At 37.3% G+C, this 24,207-nt stretch overlaps 1 non-coding gene across 1 annotated transcript; it reads left to right on the forward strand.

Annotated features, from left to right (window-relative positions):
- The first annotated feature begins 5,116 nt into the window (after nucleotides 1-5,116).
- Nucleotides 5,117-5,191, forward strand: Trnaa-ggc (transfer RNA alanine (anticodon GGC)). The gene has a single exon. It is a non-coding gene; the product is annotated as a tRNA-Ala (tRNA).
- The last annotated feature ends 19,016 nt before the right edge of the window (nucleotides 5,192-24,207 follow it).

Here is a 24,207-nt window from a genome sequence, read left to right on the forward strand (position 1 = left end):
TAGATGTAAGCTCACAAGATAAAATGTTTGTCCGCATAATTATGCAAAGAGCAACTTCAATGCTTTTCTGTTTTCCTTTGAAATTCCAAATGTTGATAGCAAAGCAGATATATATAAGAAGCCAACATGTGAACTGCGTTGAGAGATGTCCCTTATAAGTAATATAACTCACTTCATTCATTAGAATATTATCAATGCAAATTCAGCTGTTAATAGTTCAAGACTGTGTGTTACAATGCAAAACTTGTACACTGAATGAGTGTCACCTCTACACTTTTTTTTTTTTTGTGAAAGCGGTGCATCACATGTTTGTGTATGTGTAATGTATTCAAGATGTGCACCTGGTTGTATATCTTTGCAGTGTGTATTGCAAAGTCAAGCATATTCGCCTCATTGTTCAGTCTTGTACTGTACAAAGAGGAAAATCATGACATTTAAAGGGGTGAAATCTACTTGTACTAACAAAATCTCATCATGTGTTTCCAAAATTAGCTTTATTGATTGAATTGTGCCATAAATATGTGTTTGATAAATCCATACTGGGAAAAATCTTCTCACAATAATGAAATCTTGTTGTATCCATGTTTGGGTTAATTTTTTTCAGGATTCTTGATATATGGAAACGAGTCAGTTTTGATATCTAACCACCCAGCAAATGGCTGACATATTTCACCAATGATTGACACTCATATTTGTTTTGTGATACGTATCCCAATTTAAAAAATTGTTTTAAAACATTCAGATATCCTTCTAGATAACTTCTGCAATTCTGCAGTCCTAAGCAATTTTATACGCCAGTTTTTCTTCATATGCATAAATGAATACAGGTGTCTGATCAGTGGTTAGTGTGAAAGTAAAGCAGCATTTCAAACACTCAGTAGTTTGAAGAAAGAACAGAAAGTTTGCTCCATAATGGCACTAGACATTCAAGAATACATAGATTCTGATACTGCAAGAAAGGCAAAATATTGTAAAAATTGATAGCTTTGATTTTATTACAAAATTGAAGAAAACATGAGATTTTTTGTTCATCATATTCTCTCCCTCTCTCTCCCTCTCTCTCTCTCTCACTCACTAATAGCGTACATGTGTTTGTTATGTTTCGATATTACTTATTGAATAGAGAGGTACGGCTCAGTATTTCAGTTGACTTAGTGGTGGCAAGCATGAAAATCAATACAAGAACACAAACTGCAAAATAACCTTATCATGTCAGACTGAAAGTCCACTGACAATGCCAGCAAGAAGAAATGCAATTAGTGATAGAGATGAGGAGAGGAACGGAGAGACGTTAGATTGACTACTTTTGTGAGCTGAGCGTGTTCACCCCAGATTTGGGGAAAGCCTGGCCACTGACAAGCTTTTCAGCTTTGGTCCGTTTAAGTATTGATTAATTGGGAAAGGAATATAACGGTCGATGTTTACCCGAAAATCGCCCAGTGATGATGTGATTAATATCGGCAGCAGTGTTGGCATGTCTAGTCTTCTGCTGTCCAGACTTCATTTTTTTTTAATGACTTCCCTTCGTGTGGATGACGTGCTCTCTACACCATATATTTTGTTTTACATCCCTCAAATGCAGTCTTAACTCATTAAATACGGGAACTGGTTAGTCTATTGCGAATTACAGTAATACCAGCCAGTGAGTTAATTGGTATTTTGGTAAAATAAGGGATATTTAGTTTGTTTGGGTATTTAAGGGAATTTGGTGACTTCAACTGTCACAGACTTATATTTTAGCATTCTGTGAATGTGAACCTAATGCATATGTGCCTAATTGCCAGCATACTAATGAGATAATTTGTGCATTAATGGATAACAGTGCTTGGATTCAAAGCTTTCTTGTACATATATATGTCTAATAGAAGATATTTTAAAGATGTTGGGATTAAGGTGAATTAATTTTAGGTTTATATTCATTTTGGTAACCCTGTTGACTTGAACAATTTTGCCAATGTGCACCTCATTTAAGAGATATTTGTGAGAGAATTGTTTTCATCCAGAATCTTGACCCCTGATCTCTCAATGCCTGCATGCATGATGAAAAAAAAAAAAGTTGTTTTGTTTTCATTCACCGAGAGTAAAGAGTGATTTACAAGACTGCTCATAGCAGATCATTGGTATGTATATCCATGATATTATGACACTATATTGAAATATTTCTCTGTAGACCTACATCATTATAGGTCACATGAAGTCTGCAGTTTTAGATAACACTCCATTTGTATCATTTCTCTTCAATTTAATATATGTTAATTACCACAATATGCCAGAAGGGCTGCAAAGATATAGGAAAATAATTTGAGAAATATGTAACAGCACAAACACAACCAAGTGCATAAACACTAACTGTGTAAAGTAAACATTTCTTTGTTTGTACTTTGCTCCTGCAAGCATTGAATACTTCACATAGATAACACTTCATTAATGCTTGATAACTGGTGAAGAATGATTCTCTTTTTGGTGTGCTGTGTTTCAAGTTGGCACAAATGGAATATTTACAAATTCGTTCAACAAAAGTTCAGTTACTACAGTAAAACATAGAGTTTGTATCATGAAAGGTGAAAGGTGAAATAATAAGCAAACTAAGGATAAGTGTATACTCTCAAGATTGACAGAAATTTGATCACAATGTAATGGAAAATGATGACATCAGCTTCAGAAATATATGCAACAGTAAAGAAAAAGAGAGAAAAACAAGAAATAAAATCAAATAGTCACTTCACATACAGTAGTGGTAGTCTGAAAGGAAGACTATGCTACCATTGTGTACACACACATGTCACAGTCTTGTGTTACAGTGCACAATGGATGCAGGGAGTGCTGTTTTAGGGGCAAATTTGAGCTGTATGCGCGTGTCGGCTCGTAAACGAGAGCCATCATTCAAAAGTGATGGGGATGCAGCTGCATCGGGGGAGCAGAAAACGGACGGAATGGTTAATATTTGATCTGAGCGTGTGTCTAGCTAGAGTAGTCATTTCAAGTGACGGTTTGGAGTACAGGGTATTCCAAGGCAGAGACCATTTGAGATATCTGCTAAAATGTCTCCCTTTTAAACAGCTATATACCCATAAGTGACTTCTTTTTTTTTCTTTTTTTTTGGGCATCTTTACGACTTTCTTTTGAATGACATTTGTACCTTGTCTATCTGAGCTTGTTAATTTCTAGAAAACATAATTTATAAACATATCAACCCAGCATCATGAATCACTGCATTTTGTTTTCTATATTGAAAATAGATATGTTTTGATAATGGTATTTTCAATTTATATTGAATAACATTACACCATCTTGTGTGAACAAAGTTAGAAGTGCTGTATGATATGAATGAAAGGATCATTTATGTGGTTTTGAAAGCTGTTCAAATGACATAATATGCAACCAAATTAATGATCAATTAGAAAAGAGATAAAATGTCTGTTTGCACATCATGTACCTGCAGCCATGAAGGGAGCCCTGCTTCAGTGAGAGGATGAGACCCAGGCCATTCTGCTGGTAATGATTACAGAGTACTAATGCAAATATTGAATCACATTTCATCCCACTTGCCCCATTCCACTCAGGGTTGATGTTTGTGCCTATGTCTCCGAAATATTGCATTACAGCTCTCACAGCAACTACAAACATTATTTAAACATACTACTCATTTGACAGCAGTAGATAGTGTTGCCTACTAAAATTTAACAGTTGATTAATTTGGCTCAAAATTTCCCTTTTCTAAAAAAGTATAGATGTATGTACATCTATCTTTACTGACACGTGACTGGCATTTGTTAGTAGAGCTCATACCCTGTTGCATGTCGTGAATACCTTTTTTATTTCTTGTTCTCCTGGTTATACTGAGACTTACTGCTCTTCTACAACTTTTACTAGAAATTAGTTTGATACAGAGTAAGTAAGTAATTACTATAGCTGTAGGGAAACATGTTTTTATCAATTATTAGTATCTGTTTAATCCAGTTGTTTTAAGCAGTGTTGATGAGTTGTTGGACTTATACTGTAAAATCAAGTTAATCTGCAGTTGTAGTGGCCTGCAATGTAAAAATATTTTTCTGAGTTTGCTACTTACATGTTTACTGCTAGCATTTCCAGCTGCATATGTGTAATACTGTCCTCCTTAACTATAATTTTACATTTAATCATTCAAACTATTACCTTTTATGAGCAGAAATAGGCTTGATTACATATGTATTCATTTTTTTCTATATCATTGTTTCTCCTGAGGACCTGGCATTTACTTATTCAGATGCTAAGCTCATCTGAGCCAAGGGCACAAATGAGCTATTGTGACTGCTTTTCGTCTGTTGTATGTCATCTGTACTGCATCATCTTCATGTTGACTGTCGTCCTTTTTTTTCACAATCTTGTTTTCTTCTTTGAAAGCTATTGCCCAATTTTAACCCATTTTGCAGAAATTATTCTTAGGGGAAGGGGATACAAAGATATTCAAGTGGTTCTAATGCCAGCCCCCATTTTGGCTTCATTAGTGGAGGTTAGAATAACTCAAAACTTCACAAAGTTGTAATTATCTTCCTCTCAAGATCAAGAAGTACTTTTAGTACAAATAACTTGTGTCAAATTTACATTCAATTAAGATGAAGAATGTAAGGTGTTCATGGCAATGGTTTGCAGAGGATGTAAAATGCAGACGTCAAGCCCAATGATCAAAATCATATTATCATCTTCACTTCATCATGCAGCATCAGATTTTTACAAAGCCTTGCAGCATTCATTCTTAGGGGTAGGTTGAAATAAAGTTGTACCAGTTTAATTGACGAACACTGTACTAGGGCTTTCTATAGCTCAGTCGGTAGAGCACCGGTCTGGCAGTCCGGAGGTCTCGGGTTCGACTCCCGATGGAATCCCATTTTCTTTGCTCACTTTTCCACTAATAATTTATATTCTTTCTGGTCAGTTTATTCTGTCTTTATTTGTTACAAACTCAAAAAGCTGCATCACTTCGGTGATCCCTCGCATTTATCCCCAAGTTGAATTATCCTTCGGGTTTATGCCAGGTTTAAGTGTGTGCGTGTGTGTCACACACAAACACACTGCTATAGCTTCTGACCACCCGAGCATTGAGAATTAAGGGTTTCTGGGACGAACACTGTACTAGGGCTTTCTATAGCTCAGTCGGTAGAGCACCGGTCTGGCAATCCGGAGGTCTCGGGTTCGACTCCCGATGGAATCCCATTTTCTTTGCTCACTTTTCCACTAATAGTTTAATTGAATGTTACATATTATCCTGTTAAAAGAAAGGCTAATTGATTATTTCATTTCTTCAAAGATTGAAGGAAGTAGTATTCAAAATCATCATGTCTCTGAAGACAGACCATCCCAAACATGTCAAATATACATGGAAAATAAGAAGAGCACTTACTGATATGCTGTTGAAATATAAGCAGTCCTGACTTTAAAAAGTAAAAGAGACTAAAGAAATAAAGCATCCTGCTATCATTTATCATAAAAGTAAAAGTGACAGAAAAATAAGCAACCTGCAATAAGTAAAAAAGACAGAAGGAATAAAGCATCCTGCTATCATTTCTGGAAGATGATTCAGAATATTGGCTAAGCCTGCTGTTTACATCATGAGAGTCCCTGGAATATGCTCTGCAGGGGAAGGAAGATCCACCGATAAATAAACCATCCCAGAGAATGGTGCACTCACTCCATCGTGATGGCCCAAACTGATTTACCGCACTACTTGTTAGTGTTAGTCGCGAATCACGGAAAACAATTACTGATCGCAGGGTGATGAGAGACACAGCTGATTCGTTTGTACAAGTGGATTGCTCTTCTTGAGGGCAAGGGGATATGTTTACTTCAGTTTTCTTGTTTTCACCCAAAAATCTTGCTGCAGCAGGATTTTATCATTCTTGGAAAAGAGATGTCTCCGATGCCAGTGTTGGCGGTGATGACTGCCAACCCACACCTGGATATACGGAAGTAGTTTGGCGTTAATATCAACAATGTGACAAGGACATTCACATTTATGTCTCACCTGTATAGATTTTTTATTTTAAAGACTGATTCATCTGATTAAGGAGAGGAGAATGTCATAATTAACATTATTTCTCTGGGAAATGATACAAAAACTTTTTTTTTTTTGGTCTTTATTCAGTGATAACTAACAAGTGAAATGGACCCAATATGTTCAATGACCTGCCTACAATAACAGCTGTGTCTATATATGTGACAGGAAGTGTTAAAGAATTGTACCAGAAGCAGTATAACATAGCAGTACAGTGGTAGTAGTAGTAGTTTTAGTAGTAATAGTAGTAGTAGTGTTGATGGTGATGGTGGTAGTGGTGTTGGTCATAGTAGTAATAGTAATAGTAATAGTAGTAGTTGTAGTTGTAGTGGTAGTATCAGTAGTAGTAGTAGTAGTAGTAGTAGTAGTAGTAGTAGTAGCAGTAGTAGAAGTAGCCTTTTTGTAAAGGCCCTCACACTGTTCATAGCAGACATGAGAATCTGATTTTTCTGTATGGCCAAAAGAAAGCATAATGGTTGCATCATTCCAGCTTAATAGTTCAGTCTTTAATCGTTCTCTTTGTCACTTCATCCAATGCAATGCTTGAATCATCCATCTGCCTCCTTATATTGTGAAATGCAGAAAATTCTCACAAAGAGTTCTTCTGATAAGTTGCCATTTTTTCACCAAATGCTTGTAGCAAATTCAGTAAATCAAAGGCAAGTCTGTAAGAATTTGGAGAGGTCTCCAATGATCCTTTTGTACGGCAACCATCTGCACACTTCACTTGTAATCATTACAACAAGAGGGTCTTTAACAATGGATGTAGTAGTAGTAGTAGTAGTGGTAGTAGTAGTAGTACTACTAGTGGTAGTAATAGTATTGGTGGTGATAATGGTAAATTCAGTAGTGATCACAGCATTTGCAAAAGTACCAGGGCCCCATTTCATAAAAGATGTTAGGATGGCAACTCTTGCTGGAATGGCAACTTCCAATGGCAACAGCCAATCAGGAAGCTGGATTCTTGTCGTTACTATGACAATTGCCATTCCAGCAAGAGTTGCTATCTTATCAACTTTTTATGAAATGGGGCCCAGGTAATACATGATAGTCTAAATTTGCTTGCTATAACTACTGATTTTCTAAGTCACTGAATTTTAAACAGGAACATATCAAGACCACTTAGATAAAAGCATGCTTTGGATAAAAGACTGAAAAGCTAAAAACAAATTTTCTTGGTTCAACTTACCATCAGTTGGCCAATGCAATGCTAACATCCACTGACAACATTTTTCCCTTTGGCATATGTAAAGCAAGCAGAGTATTACCAATGGTGTTAACCTAAACAACCATTAAACACAGATATCACACGCAGGCACACCAACATGTACACGTCCTCTAAAAAGAGTAAGCTGAGATGTGGGTGCCATGTTATTATACTGCTTACACTGACATAAGATCCCTTGCTTGCCCTCACAAATCACACTGACACGCCAGCACAGTGTTCTCTCTGAATATTATACGGCCGGCCTTCATAGCCATCTGTACGTCCAAGGTGTTCATCACACTGCACTATTCACCACGCCATATATTGCCGTATGGTGGTGTCCGTATCGTCCAGCGAGCACCAGGTCGTCAAACGGGACATATCCAGCGGGGAATCCCCTGCCATATCTAGTCGATGTAACCCCTTGGCTATAGTAAATGTGGCTATAACTGTGGCTCCTGGCAATCCCTGCCATAGCAGCATCCTCATCAGACGCAGATACCACAAACCATGGTGGAGATACAGCATACACCCAAAGTCTCTCTCTCTCTCCAACACGCTTGGTCTCTCTGCCTTGCTACCACTCCCTTTCTCCTCTCCGTCCACACAGGTGCAAACAGGTGTAAATGCCGGCACATAAACACACGTACACGTTCACCACCAACTCACAATGTACACCATGTACCATATGCCATTACATTTTACGGTGTCCTCAATCTTGCTCTCTCCTTTGGGCGTATGTAGCTGCATGGATGATATGATTTAATGACTGCTATTTTCCTTGATGCATATATGCAAAGGAATCAGATGGGCAATTTTAGTCCCAGTTTGTCTATTTTTATATTTCATGTCATCATCACTAGCATGTTTGTCAGAAATGCATGCTGGATAAAATGTACAGTGGAATGTTATGTATGCATTTGTGAGTAATATGAAATGTTTATTGTTTTTTTTAAGTGATGTAATTTGTGAAGATAATAACTGTGAAATTCATCACATTGTAAAAAAAAACAAAAAACATGCAGACCATAAATGAAGATGAAGAAAGTAGAAAAACTGCAGAAGCATGTTGATGTATTAAATACTTCCACATCTGCATTAGATATTGACTTAGTTTGAGAAATGTGGTGCCACACAGATTCTGTATGATAAACAACATCAGACACTAGGTCTGTAAACAAGCAGCAAAACAGACCAAGTGAAGACATTCATACAACACAATGCTCTCCTATGAGGTGAATGCCCCATTTCATTTATGAATACAACCCACTGTACAAACACTTCACTGCTGTACAATGAGTGCAATAACCCCACGACCACTTGCAAATGAGAGGCATCATTCTCTATAGAGAATATGCCTTGTTTTCAAATAATTACTGTGGCAGTGATAAGATTAGCACTTCAAATGTAATCTTGACATGCATATTCTTGTGCTGTTGTTGTTGTTGTTGTTGTTGTTTTGTTTTGTTTTTTTTTGGGGGGGGGGGGAGGGGTGGTCAAAGAGTCTTTGGTTAATATCATTAATTTCATCCAGAGTAATGCATTAAAGCTGTTTTGATCATGTTTAAAAAGGATGTCAACTCAAGATTGCAGCCTGTTTGAAGTTGGCATCAGGAATAACATCTTTATACAGCTGAGAGTGGTAATAACAATGAATTATGCAAAATGTTGAGATTTAAGCAGTTTTGAAGTATCACACTATGTTATTTTCTTACAAAGTGATATTTTTCATCAAGTGATGGATAATGATGAACTGAGATGAGAATTGCCTGGATAAATGTATCTATGCATTAGTAGTGGATAGATAGCCTCAGGACAGAATAAAGCAGCTCTGTGATACCAGCAAATTCAGTTGCCTGAATGAAATGTTGTTAGCGTGGATATGAGGAGAGACAAGGATGAAGGAAGACAGAAGAGAAACTAGGCAGAGAGAAAGAGAGCAAGATTAATTGTGAGATAATGTGAGATTTGCATGTAATGAATGGGGCATGCTTGCCTTGAAAATTCCCCTCTTATAGAGAGCCTGCTAAGCCTCGGATCGAGGGAATTGAATTGGGCAGAACAAAACCCAGGGCCAAGCGAAAAGCCTGCAATATCAGAACGAGGAAAGGGAGAGGAATTGAGATGCAATAAGGGTTTGTGATTAATATCACATTTGGCAGTGTGCCAAGAAGGAGTTGAGATTGCTGGGCTGTTTTCAGTGTGCAAATCATCTTGTTCTCATTGCCACATGCATTTTATGAAGCTCAAAGTGTGTGGCACCCCAAAAATCAAGAAAAATAAGGGAAAGGGATGCATCTCAGAGGAAAGAGAAAATCCTGGCTTTTTATAATCCTCCTTACTGAGTGCAAACTGAACAGTGAATGATTTATGCATTATTAGTAGAGACCAAGGCGCACACACACATTATGTGCTTTTATGATGAAGATACATGACTACGGAAGACTTTTGTCTACCTAATTTCCTTGTAAAAACACATGGCAATGTAAAATCTGTAGCATGACTTTAATTTCCATGAAGAGAAAACCGTTTGTCAGTCAAGGCTCCTCACTTTGTGCTTGTACTGGTAGTTTGCCATTCACTATGAAGGAATTCATTCTTATTGAAGCTTTACCACACCACGACTCCTACTGTTGTTGATCCTGAGCTGCTAAATCACAACAAATGCATTACTTCATGATCGGTTTCTCAGAAAACTTGTTCATCATAGTGTAAAACATGATAGCAGTTTTCATGAATTTTGTGCAAACTTGTAGTAATAAACAAGAGGAAAAAGTGCACATAGACTTTAGCTTATAATTATATAGTTTTGCAAATTCTATCTCCATGAAAGATATTTCAAAACGGCATTCTCATTCCATTTTGAACTGTAGGTTTGCCCATAAGCAATGAAATGCTAACGCGAAGTGATGCTTTACAATTTTTATTAATAACTTAGTTCATCTTTTTACTCTGATTTCTAACACTAAACATAAAAATGTTAGTCTTGATAGTTCAGGAGAGACCAGTCATTTTTTTTACTGAAACAAAGACTAGCTCTACTCCAGTTCTGAGATGGATGGGATGGGGTGTGGAGGATAAAAAAAAAAGTAGAACCACAGATTAAGGCATACCGTTCTGTATTGCAGCTTCTTGCTGGTCAGCAGAAATTGTATGGCTTCATCTATTCTGCCATTTGAGCAAAAGAAGAGAACAGGAGAGCAAATGATGAAATTGATATAATGCATGATTCATGTGTCAAGAGAGTGAAGCCACAACACAGGCACCCATGCATGTTAACAATTGGTCCAGCTACCGTGCATTGTAGCTAGAGTGCTGTAGAACTCATCAGTTGTGATAGCTTTGATGTATGCATGAATTCTCTTTCTATAGCATTAATATATGATGGCAATGCACTTCAAACCAATTTCAAAGCATCAATTATGTACCTTTTGTCAGATATTCAGTGTAGTACTTTTTACAGTCATATCCATCACCTCACTATCAAGTTTTCATTGATCCCTATTGAGGTATTGCTGATTTGCAGATCCATAGCATGTAACTTAATCTATCCCCAAGGTTTATTACAAAATGATAAAATCATAGCGTACATTATAAAATGAGTTCAAGAATGTAGCCAATAGGGAGCGCTGAAATGAGTCACTTGTGCTTTGGTTATTCTAGTCCCATTGCACTGCGTGTTAAATCCTATTGCCGATCGTCTGTGCGCGCGGCGGCTCCTTTGAATTGCATGCATCTATACGCGCTGTGTAACTTCTAGTTCGTGCTGCCACGCCAGCCGCCGGCCTTTCTTCCCTTGTGCATAACATGTGTGGCGTACGTATACTAGCATCTTATACGTACAGTACAGTAGACCAAGCGTTGTGGGACCGGACACGTACATGGAGTCACTTTGAAGGGCAAATCCAACGATTTAGCAGGTCAATTCTCACGCCGTTTTCAAAGTATGTTGTCTAGTAGGCCTATATGAGGAGTCTATATCAAGTCTTTGAGGTAAAGGGTGCATATTCTATGTAAATAAGTAAGTTTTCATGCGGGAACTTAAGTGTCCGGAAACCCAACCCCCAATCATACTTATACTGTATGTGCGGGATTTCCGAGTGCGACGTGCGTAAATGTTTGGGACGGACATCGTCGGATGTCTTGACCCACAAAGGTACTTGAAAAATGCTGTTAGTTTTCGAATTTTTGACCCATTTTATAAAACAAATGATGCACAGGATTATTTTGTGGCGTTAGTGGAGGCGTAGCTCACTCGAGGGTATTTACAATGTAGTGCAACATGCACTCGGCTTCGCCTCGTGCATGTTTCACAATTGTAAATACCCTCGAGTGCGCTACGCCTACACTAACGCACTCTATCCTGTGCATCATTTGTATACTCACGTCATCACAAAATTAACAATCTGTCTACAACAGAATATTTCATCACCTGAGAATGGGAAAGTCATTCAACCTATCAATGCCCTTGAAGTCTTGTCTCAATGGAGTGACCAGTTTGAAGGAACCTTATCCATATGTACATAATAGGTGAGATCCAGCTGACGTGTAATGAAAAGAAGCTGGCTGTTGTACAATACATTACAAACAGAAGAACAGTACAGTTGCTGCTCATACTCTTCATAGCACACACATACACACACATGTATACATACAAAAAAAAGTTGATATGGATAAGCAGGTCTGTCAGACAGTGTGGTTTTTTTTGAGGTTGAAAGATCAAGATAAAATTTAAAAGATTGGAGACTGTAAAAGTTATACACATGAATGACTGATGAAGAAAAATGATAGTGAAGGAGATCATCAGATGTTACAGCAAAGAACAGAATGAATGGGACTAAGAGCTGAGATGAAAAAGAAAAAAAAGAAAAAGAGACAGTGAATCACGGAGAGAAAGATAAAGGCATATGTGCACATAGAGGAAGAAAACATAAGATTCTTGGGGTGGTATATCTTGAAAGAAGGAAGAGGGGATGGGGAGAGAAAATAGAATGGAAAAGAAGGATGATCAAACCTGAAAGCCGGTAAGCCTGCATGTATTCACTAATGTTTATCCTCGATAATGTTTGATTTAAGGATGAATCCATCAGTACTCATGGAGATGGTAGATTTACTCCACTTCCCAATTTTCTGTCTCTTGGGATACAAAGATGGGGCAATTGTTGATTGAGTCTGCAAACTGGGTAGAGGATTTGGATATAAAGCCTCTACATCCATAGGCAAGACATCTGTCTTTTGCCGGAATTCTTCATGACTTATGTAAGACGACAGAAGGAAAGAACTACCCATCCTATATCTTAATCAAAGTGAGCATTGTATGTTCCAGATATTTAGATCTTTTTTTTTTTTTTTGGAGGTTAAAATGCTCTGCTACACACAGATATATTGTGCAGCTGTTATCATGTAGATTTTTTTTACTATACCAACATTGTGGGAAAAAATACTCTCTGTTTCCCTTGACTGACATTGAATCACTGTTGGCTAATGCATGAAATATTTCCCTTGGTTGCTGGTCTTTATTGATCTATATTCCAGAGTTGTGTGTGTGTAATTTGCATTTCTCCTTCTTCTTCTTCTTCAATTAGCTGAAGATTTGAGCCAAGATTTGAGCTATGACTGATAAATAGTAGACCATATTTTCGCACTGTTGAAGAAAAAACAAAGACATGTTTTCTGTCATCCATTTTTATAGCACTTTTTCCCTCTTCAAACTGCTGAGGGCAAAAAACGCAATTGTATGTGTTAATTTTGAGGTGGAATTTTGTAACATTTAATATTTATCCCCCTTACACCATTCTTCCACCCTTAAGCTCTACAAGAAAGGGTGCCACTGGCCTTTTTTTTTATTCAACATTTCATGTACATGCCTTTTACTGGTTGTATATACTTTTTGTTTGGATTTCTGTATTTCTTGCCATGTACAACAGTGCTGCATTTATACAATGCTGTAAAACCAGAAAGATTTACAGCATGAAACTTTCCCAAACTGGAGCTGAAGACCTTTCCATATCATAAAACAGTCACGAATTGCTAGCCATAAAACAATCACGAGCATACTACATGTACTTGATTACATAGACAAACACTTTTGCATACATTTCGCTTTCACAAATTGTAGCTCCTTGCAAAATTTCACGAAAGTTCCATGCACACAAAAATTTTTGGTTTTGCGGTTTATCACTCTCCCTGTGTGCATTTAGAATAGATTTCAAAAGGTTTTACAGATTATTTAAAGGAACTCGCACCGGATGCGCTCTATTCCATAAACTATCAGAACTGATACAAATGGAACTAAGGAACTAGCAGGCTAATTATACTTTCAGCTGTCCTTTATGTAATGTAAATGCAGTGCAAAGAGATAGAAAAAGACTGTGCATGTTGCTTTCAAAACCTTCCTGAAAATGAAAAAGTCTAGTGGTTGATAGTTGAATCATAGATTTTTGGAATGGTTTTTACACTTAACAGCAAGAAAAAATCCCAAATGTCTCATGGCTGTGATGACTAAGAAATAGAGGTTATGAGATCAGCAGTCTCCACGTATAATTAATCACCCATACCATCTACCTCCACTGTCATTAGCGGAAGCCACGCCCCCTGAGCAGCTAGCTTATTAGCATGACAATAGGCAGGCAATCAGTCTTGAGTGGCACTGGTATAATTTATGCGCAGCCAGGGGGAGGGAGATGACAGCTGCATGGCATTAAGGGTGAGTGTGCATGACATTATTTCGGTGAGGAGTTTCCACGGTAATAGAGACCAGGCAGGACCAAGATGGTATGATTCAGCCAACGAGTCTTGTCTGATGTCAGTTCTCTTTAACTGCAGGTATTCAATTACAAAACTGATGGTGCAGTTACATTTTCTTAGGGACTTTTTATGTTGTTCCAGAAATGTAAAATAGGTAAACTAAGTGATAACTTTCAACTTTGAAAAAAAAAAAACACAAACGACAAATTTAATTGAACTTGAGATGAATTGATGTTTTTAGCTATTTCATTTAAAAACATTTAAAGCTTTTACAATTATGACTATATGCACTTTGTCTTCAAACTAATATATGAATGACTTAATTGATATCAGTTATATCTGATCATTCTAGGAATAAAAGTATTAATCTAGAGCAACCTTTTCATGATTCATAACCAAGGATTTGTGAACAATTGTGATGTATCAGAACCAAAGAAGCCTCATGCTTTTTGCTGAAACATGGAATCAAAATGCATCATGTATGAGGTCTGAGATTAGTCAAGTCCAGACAAATCATGTGATCTTTTCAATCCATAATTGAAGTGATTGGCCACGCACTTCTTATTTTCAAAGAACAGGGATTCAGACTTGGTATCTTGCAGTCAGTAAGCTACAGGTTACTCCCAGTTAAGAGACATATGCACAATTACAATAGCCAAATCCATAATCTATAATATTCATAAATCTATGCTAAATTAATCTATGGATAAGTGAGCTGTTTCGCAATGAACATAGTCGTGTCAATGTGTACTCTGGATATAAGAATGCACTGTCAAAGAGTAAATCTTGTAAAGATATATATATTTTTTTAATGACTTTAAAAGTGGAGGTGTCGTGGCTGAGTGGATAAGAGCGCTCGTCTGTGAACGACATGAGCGTGGTATAGTTCGTGGGTTCGAGCCCATGCCAAGCCCGACACGTTTGCCCTTCAGCAAGGCACTTTATCCACATTGCTTCTCTCCACCCAGGAGTATAAATGGGTACCCGCTAGGATGAGAAAGCTTACGTTGGTTGATCAGCATGTGCGCGCCTGTAAAAAAATGGCTGCGACTGGCTGGAATGCTCCCCAGGGAGTGGAGAATGAGCACTGTTAGTGCTGGTTGGAAATAATGTATCCAGTGACCGGGGTAATAATAGTCTGTAAAGCGCATTGAAACCCTGAAGTGTGTGAAATGCGCTATATAAAAACCAGCTATTATTATTATTATTAAAGTTGGTAAATTCATTTCTTGATGTCTTATGTATCCCATCCATGAAAAAAAGAGGGAAATTCTATTACCTACAAACTGTGCATGAATATATGTGCCTGTGCATATGAGTGCATCAATTTTTTTATCAAATACTTCAAAATACCTGAAATATATGCAAACAAAATTTAAGCTTGACTGGAGCAAGTAAACATTTCTGTTCCATTGAGGAGATACGGCTGAGAATGTGATTTTTTTTATAATGACATCACACTGATGTCATGGATGACTGATCACGTTGATACATTAGATTGATCGTCCTTAGGACATGATACATTGATGATGTACATATAACTTTGAAGTTGAGCTAACTTGTTCACATGAATTAAGGAGAGTGAAAAGAAAAAATTCATACAGATACAAAAGGTAATCTGTGATAGATCACGGATCACATATATTGTGCTAATATTTGTCTTAATCTACATCTGCATTTGATATCTTGAAATGAGAAAGTGAAAATAATTCTAATGATGAAATTAATTCTCAGATAAAGCAGCAAATGCATTGTAGCACAATGCAATATGCTTGATTTCTCTTTTTATTTGAATGATTTCTATTACCAAGTAATTTATCTGAAATTCAAAAAAAGCTGTTGAGTATTCAAAGAGAAGTGCCATTAAGGTCAGTGAGTAATGGATGATCTGTATGACTTGCACTGGCAGTCAGCAAGTAAAACAAACACACCCCTGGCTCTCCAGACAGATCGTGACCAGCGAATCAGAGCAAGGGTTTCAGTCTGGTTTGTTTGTTTGTTTGTTTTTGTTTGAGTGCCTCTTACTTTGTCCTCCAGACAACCAATTCTTTTACTGATGATGAGCATGATGCAACATTAAGTCACAGCTTGTACTGCATTCAAAGTACATTCATCTGTCTTGTAATGTCACACAGGAGCACCCTCTGAAGAACAATTAAAGTGCCCATAAAAAGGCTGATCACCCGCACTCACTCTTGCTCAGTGTGGTCTTGTATGGCTAATGCATCGTCTCTTCCATGGTAAGTAGTGACACAGGGCCTCCTAGCCAGAAAAAAAAAAATAAAGTGTACTCATGGAAGCAATTCAAGACAATAAATACACATGAGCAAACACTGACAGTAAAATGAAATACAGCGGTGCAAGGGAGGGTGATTCAAGTGTCCCGTAAACTTTAAGTATGAGTATTTGCACTGGTGGCCTCATGATGATGTCATCACTTCATCACTCAAATTTATGATCCTTTATGAAACAATTATTCTTTATGATGTTATGCTTTATGATAGAATCTCTGTGTGGCAATTTGATACTGCTATTTAATGATTTTTCTATTCCTTTCAATACTAAATGCCAGTTTATCATGGATCTTTCTGAAATGAACCTGAAGAAGTCACAAGCAGTTATCTTGCTGAATTGATTCCAAATAAGATCTGTTTCTTACTCATCTCTTCATGGAGGGGGATTACAATATGGGGCCTAAAATAGAAACTGACATCATTGCAAGTCAACATGTAATGGGTTCAAAAGTGCTTCGAAAGATTCTTCAGGAAAATTATCTGTTGGGCCTGCAATGTGACGTCAATATTATTCATATCACCAGCAACAACAGACAATGTAAATGTAGTCATCTGGAAGGATGACTCGCCAATTGACAATCCAAGTCACTCACCAGCAGACTTTAATTGAGGATGATGTGTTCTCCAGGGCATTCAACCCTCCTATGAATCATGCATCAATGAAAATATTTAGGAAGAGCTATTAGTTTGACCATCTGAAGTAAAGAGAAAAAAACAGAAGATGTATTTGATGTATTGCATTCCATCATCTGTGTACAAAGACTTCTAACTATCTTGATCAAGTTGGGCATAAATGTTTCATAAAGCTTTATAAGTGTTGCAAAACTTCTGCAAAAAGAAGTACTGTACAAAAAAACACATGATTTATGGATTCTATTTTTTCCTGCCAAGTTTGTAGAAATCTTGAACTCTTACTTTGACTATATAGGGAAATGGTCATGAAATGTCATTTTTTGGTCATAAACTTTAATGTACTTTGTATTCTTATTTGAAACGTTCCAGAGAATCTAGAGAAACATAAATTGATTGTAAGGCAGTGATGCTGTTTTGTAACAACAACTATTGACACTTTGTGGGCATTTCTAGATATTACTTTGAGGTAAAATAACAAATACTTTTGTCTATTCTTAAAATTGAGCAAAATTCCTATAAATCATTGTTACAGCTCTTTTTTGTATTGTTTACTTTTTGGTGTATACCTTTTAGCATGTATACACATTGATAACCCCTTTCCCATGATATTTTTGTTGCACAGGATGAATAACAACCATTTGTTGTCTAATTATTTGGAAAATGAACTGATTTCTGTGAGTCTGTTTAGCATGCAAATAATGTTTTACAATAAACTAGATGAATAAATTGAATGCTTCTATGTTGCTGGAGTTGATGTTGTTTTTTAAAGAGGGAAAGATAAGCAGAGAGAACTGAAGGAGGGCTACTTAATAGTCAGTAATCCAAAGATGAATAACGGATAGATGTTGTAAAAGGTTAAAAGGCCATATCATAACTAATTGTCTTCACAGCAGTGATGGGGGGAAATAATTTGTGATGGATAGACATTGTTTTCGCCGAAATTCAAAGCTTGAAATTTTCAGACAATTAATCTACCTCTATTTCACCCATGACTCATCTCACCCCAAACATTTCTTTGCACATTTTAAAGGCTGCCATGGCTTTGTGTCTGCCTCGGATGAGAGGAAGAAGATGTAAAGCACAGTTTGAATTCAGAGGAATCCTTTCCCAGTTTGCTGACAAATTCTGCCTCATCTTGCCGAATTAATGCCCTCTTGAAGAGCGAGAGCATGTCTCATGGCCAATCAATATCAATCAGACAATTATTTGGTTGATCCCGGACGGTGTCCCTTCTCCACTCGGGCTGTTATACTTGCCCCTCTCACTTCCCTCGTGTGATCATGACATTTTGTCATGCCTTGCCTGATGTGACATCACCTCTCACCAGCAGTCTTAGTCTTAATCTTCAGACTTTCAGCTTTTATCAGTTGCAGAATCGGTGGTGGTGATAATGAAGAAAGTCATGTACACCAAAATTGATGCCTTTCCTATTATCGGCAGATATCATACAGTGTATGACCCATCATTCTTTTCTGGAAAATAAAAATCTGTGATTTTTTTTTTGTGTGTGTGTGTTTTTCATGATACGCTATCAGTTTTTTTTTTTTTTTTTAATAGTGTTGTATCTTCTGAAAGATGAAATGTCTGCGTGGAAGACTAAGTGGTGTCTCAGAGAGTGTTCCCCTGTCTTCAGCACTTGCTATATTTGGTCATCGCCTGCGTCAGTATCGTTAAGCACACTACCTTTGTGACTCACACTGACATCATCAAGGGGAACTCCCAGAATCCAGCATCCATCCATAAATAGATGTGATGTCATCGGGGGACCCTGACATTGAGATGACAGGGAGGAGGAGAGCGCAGGCGCAAGAAAAAAAGGACAGTGACCAACCATGTAAATACTGTCTCCCAGGGCAGTGTGGATGAGCGTAGCATGATGACAAATCGGTCAGACGTTATTAAAATCTTGAGTCCCGTCCCGCTCCAGAGTGAGAGAAAGAGGGATGGGAGAAGATGAGGCGGGTTCATCCTCAGCTTTGTTTTGGCGGCGGTGATCAGGATTGGGAGGTTAAGCCTGCAAGTGTTGGAGAGGAAGGGGTGCGGAGAAAGGGGGAGATGAAACAGAGGGTGAGGCGGACAGGGGAAGGCGAACCGATATTACGAGATGGTTACCCGCACCCCGCTGAAAAAGGTTGCGGGAGGTTGTCTGCTAAAATGGTGGAGGGGAAGAGGATGAGAATGCAGTTAACAGACACAAGTACACCAGATATACCAGCAAAAGATACAGAGCATGAAATGATATTCTCAGACATGTTTTCATAACTTCCTTCCCAGCACAGCAGACAGAAAACCACAGAGTAGTGATTTCATAAGTACAAGCATGATCACTGATGAATGTCATCAAGCAATGCATTCATACACAACAATTAGCATTTACTGCACAAGCTTAGAAAGTTTTGCAAACAGGTATTTTGGCAAATACTACTTTTTGGTCATTTTTGCAAGTTGTGAATATTGCTGATATGAGGGTCTAGTAATCATTACTTCTTTCACAAAATGAATAAGAATAAGAAACAAGCAATAATACCAGTACTGAATGTTTTTACTCAGTGATTCCCAATACATAAAGAAGTAGTGTTTCTGCGTTCGAAGTACTGTGTATTACAGTGTTTTTATGCCCCAGATATCACTACGTAAATGGTCCAAACAGTGTGCTAGGTCTACTGTAGTTACTAGTGCTGGTTGTATGTAATCTAGCTCTGGCATGACTTGATTTTTGTGTAAGTAATATTTTTGTGTCCTGTTGTTTTTGCATGTTTTTATATTTGCACATTGTTATTTTTGTGATTCAAAGGTGATTCAAAAAAAAAAATTCAGCTTATGCAGTAAATGAGAATCTTGCACAAATCTTTAATTCCATCAAAAACTAGAAAAGCACTCTGAGAGCACAGACCTCTGCCAAGTATGCAGCTCATTTCCACCACTGATCTTGTTCATCCATAGAGATATCAGTGATTTCCACCCATACGTACTTATAGCATTGTGTGCTGCAAGTCGCCCGATTTCCCAATGTAGAAGCCTTTGTTACGTCATAAACCCTCAGCTGCTTTGCCCTAGCAGAAACTAGAGCACGCACTTTAGTGCGCGCATGCAAACCTCAAATACGCGCAGCCTGAACTCCCAAGTTTATTGACCCTACCTGCCAAAATATCAAAAATCCTTCATAAATTCAAAAAAAAATTTTTGGATCGCTACCAAAAGTTAATCATTTGTTACTTGTGTCATTCTCAAACTTTCCTGCAACTTTCATCCCAATCCGTTAACTACTTTTTGAGTTATTTTGCACACAGACAAACTAACTAACTAACTAACTAACAAACAAACCAACGGTAACGAAGACATAACCTCCTCCCTTGGCGGAGGTAACAAAAGACAAATAGCCCAGGAAAATCTTCGTATTCACAAGTAAGACTGTAGTCAATACATTCTATATAACTATGTAACAAGCACTACCTGAAGACAGCTGGGAAGAACATCTTTGAAAACCGAATTTTAGAGAAGTTTGTGAACATCTTGAAAGATGAGGTTTGAAAAAACACATAAGAATACAGTGAAAGAAACAGCAAGAGATAGCTTTAGAAAATGAAGGAGTGAAAGCTATAGTGTGGGCAAATTTCAATGGACAAAGTCACTGTGTGACATGCTCATACTTAATACTTGAGTATGAAAAATGGAACAAAATGGAAGAAGATTACAAAGAAAGAATGATATGAAGAAATCTAAGATGGTAATAGCAGGTTTTTCTATTCAGATTCTGATTGACAAATGCATCGTCTGTTTAAGTTTGATTTCATTTCCCATTAGAATGAGTTGGAATGAATGGCAGTTGTCTCTTTCATGAATGAAACAAGTTGTGGAAATTCAGTAACTGTAAGGCTTAATCAATACATTGGAGGAATTCAAATGAGAACATTTATAGCAAGATGCAGATGCTGTATCCCTGATGAGATACAAAGAGGATATTAAAAACTGAATGGGAAAAAAAAAACCCAACATCAGTAGAGTGAATATGAGGTACATTCCTTGCGGGCATGATTTTTATCAATGTTTATGTGAAGAATGTGGTAATGTTTATTTTCCATGAGGGAAAGGGATTTCATTATCATTATTTTTTTTTAGAATATTGTAATAACATGAAAACATTATAGTAGAGGAAAACACATAGAAATTGAAGAAGGTGTATTTGCAGGAAAAAAAAAAGCTCATTTTAGTGTAGTCATATAAAAATAAAATCTCAACAATCATCCTGTAGGAAATCAGGAGATAGGGGTAGAATGAGTAGCATATGAAAGTGTGAATCACATCTTGACATCATGAGATGAGCAATCAATATTGAGTTGCTCAAAGATGCAATGGTGAAAGAGTTAGTCCAGCGCACTGATTGGAAGCTAATCGTGAGGTGTAGGCGGCTTGTTGGCGGCGCCGTGATGATTGATTCTGGTCGGACAAGTGGTGCTATCGTTGAGTTCATATGTTCAATCATCGCATCTCTCTTTGAGCTCCAATGTTGTAGTTTTGGGGGTTTTTTTTTGCAAGCATGTGTTCATCAAAGGTTTTCCTTGCTGAGAATAATGATGTGCTGTAATTTACTCAGATAGGTTGTTGGAATAACAGGATGTGGAAATAAATGAAATGAAATGAAACTCAGATTAGTGGAGGTTAGACTGTGCTCTTGACATATTACAATTTATGAATGGTCTACAGGTGTATCAATAATCATTGTTTTATTTGTCAATGAAAGATGGTGCCTTTCCTTCTAACTAGGTTATTTTGCATTATCATTCTTATGATTCCATTTTATTAGACTCCGTTATTGCAGCTGTGTGTCTTTTTGTTTCAGTTTGTCATTGGAACTTTTGAATACTGAAATGTTCTTTAGTCATCATGTGGAGGAAGAGATGCATTTTTTTCCCAGAAGCTGCTTACCGCACTCTGACTGATGAATTCTCCAAATTCAGCATGTACATCTAGATAACAGTTGGTTTTACAAGAATATCAGTTTATCTTAGAAAGAAAAATAAAATGTGATTTCTTCATCAGTGAAAGCATACCATATTTGCTATAGAGCCCATTATCCCAACCATTTAATCAAATCCTTAACATGCTTAGGCTGTCGAATCTGAAATAAATGGAAGCATGCAATTCTTACAGGAATTGAAAGTTAATTGAGGAAAATTGGTTTGGAAATGGCTGAGATATCCGGCTGATAAAAGGTGGGACCCATCTTTTATTATAACCACTTTGTTATACTGTGTTTTTCGATTCTCAGCTACTAAAAAAAACGATTTTCAACAAGTTCATCAAATATACTGTTGATTCCTTTTAGAATATTGAATTCTCATCAATATTTCATATAAGTGCTTTATAATCATCTCACAAAAAATTTTAAAACCTGAATCCCCATTTCAACCAAAACTATACCATTCCTTTAAAGATCTGGTCATGATGAATCATTCCATATATTGTCAATTCCGATGACAGGTGTTTCCTGTTGAATGAGGAAATAAAGTCACCTGCTACCATCTTTTTCCCCAATAGAAGGTTCATAGCCAACATCAGCAGGTCTATGCATCAGTTCATTAGGCGATGATGAAGGAAAAAAAAACATGTCGAAACCATGTACTGCAAATCTATGTATAGTGTGCATACTTCACAGACCATAGGAAGGTGATTATTGCATTCTTACTCACTGGATGAGCACTTAATCAAAATATGATATGATATAAATCTTGTTGGGCCCCAGTGAATAGCTGCTTGCCATTATGAACTTGCACTCCATTGATTAGCAAATTACGGCTAAATGCACCTAGTAGGATGAGCACATGCTCCCTCGCCAATTCATTAGCCCTTTAAGTGCGGACAATTTACACAATTAATGATGCGTCCTCTCTCTTTGGACACTTGCACGCCAAAGGGGGATTTGGTTCCTGAGAGAAAATGGAAAATCATTCCTGGGACACTAATTTGGAATGTAATTAGCGTGGGAAATCAAATACTTTGAATGGGCTACTTTGTCAAATTTGTGGCTACCTGCACTAATTAATTGATCTGTGCAGTAACGGGTGGTGTGTGATAGAAGCACAGCACACAATTGCCACTTGGTCATTGTCCACCTACTGATGGTGAGTGCATGTCCTGAACTGAGTTGACTGCCAGCATGAAGTCATGGCACAAATTTCAATTCACTGTCCAGGTCAAGAAGAGTTAATTTGATTGATTTGGACTACTCTGTGCTGTTCAGCATTTCTGTGCTATGTTCTCGAATGATTGTTATGGAGATAATGGAGATAGCTATGTTGTAAAATATTAATCAGCTGACCATCAATTTCAAGCTGTAAAGGGCAAGTTTCACAAATTGATTTGTTGCAACATTCTGTGTGTTATTTGTGTGTGTGTGTGTGTGTGTGTGTGTGTGATAGGATGCACTCAGCTATCAAACCAAGAGACTATAAATTGGCTTATGAGATGTATCACCTGTGGAACTTTCATTGACACATTTTGTGACGTATATCATTTTCTTTTATATCAGGTATCATGTCATGTAGTGCATTTTTTTTCATATAAAAAAAGTGTTGTTTTTTTTTTGTAACACAATATTGCTATTGCTGCAGTTTTCATCCTTTTGGTGGTAATGTGTGTATGTTTGTGCATTGAGGAATGAGGAATTCCACCCCTTGACACCTTTTGAATAATAATTAAGCCAGTACTTTTTTTCATATCTCATGAATCACGAGTGAATGTTATTTTCAGAGAGGCAGAAGAAATGACAGTGTTTCTATCAATATTGCTTTCCAGCTGATTATATTTAGATCCTTTGTATGTACAGTTTGTACCATGTTACAATCACATCTGAAGTTTATAGAATACATAATGAGACAGTTTTGCAATCACACACATGTAGCATATGCATGCTGCCTTCTCCACTTATTCAAATTGTTTTCTTATCTTCCGACACTGAGCAATATCCCATCTGAAAGGCTGCAAGTGAAATGACCCCGCAAGTGGAAAGAAAAAAAAAAGGCAAAGCAAGGGAATTGATATTCCTGCAGATGTGTGGTTTCCATGGTTACTGCACTATTCTCACTGATAAAGTCCAGTGATTATTTTTTTTTCTTCTGTACTAAGTGAGTCTGCCTATGGATCAGGTTTATGTGTGGTGTGGCAGCTTGTGCAAGCAGTAGTTTGCTCCACTGCTCATGCAGCAGTAGATTGATGGGTTGGGTCAGGGAGAGAGAGAGAGAGAAGAAGACATTAGAGTGCAGTGAACGTACAAGATGACAATTAATGTCTAGATG

Source organism: Diadema setosum, chromosome 10 (assembly GCF_964275005.1).
Source record: "Diadema setosum chromosome 10, eeDiaSeto1, whole genome shotgun sequence".
Lineage (NCBI taxonomy): Eukaryota > Metazoa > Echinodermata > Echinoidea > Diadematoida > Diadematidae > Diadema > Diadema setosum.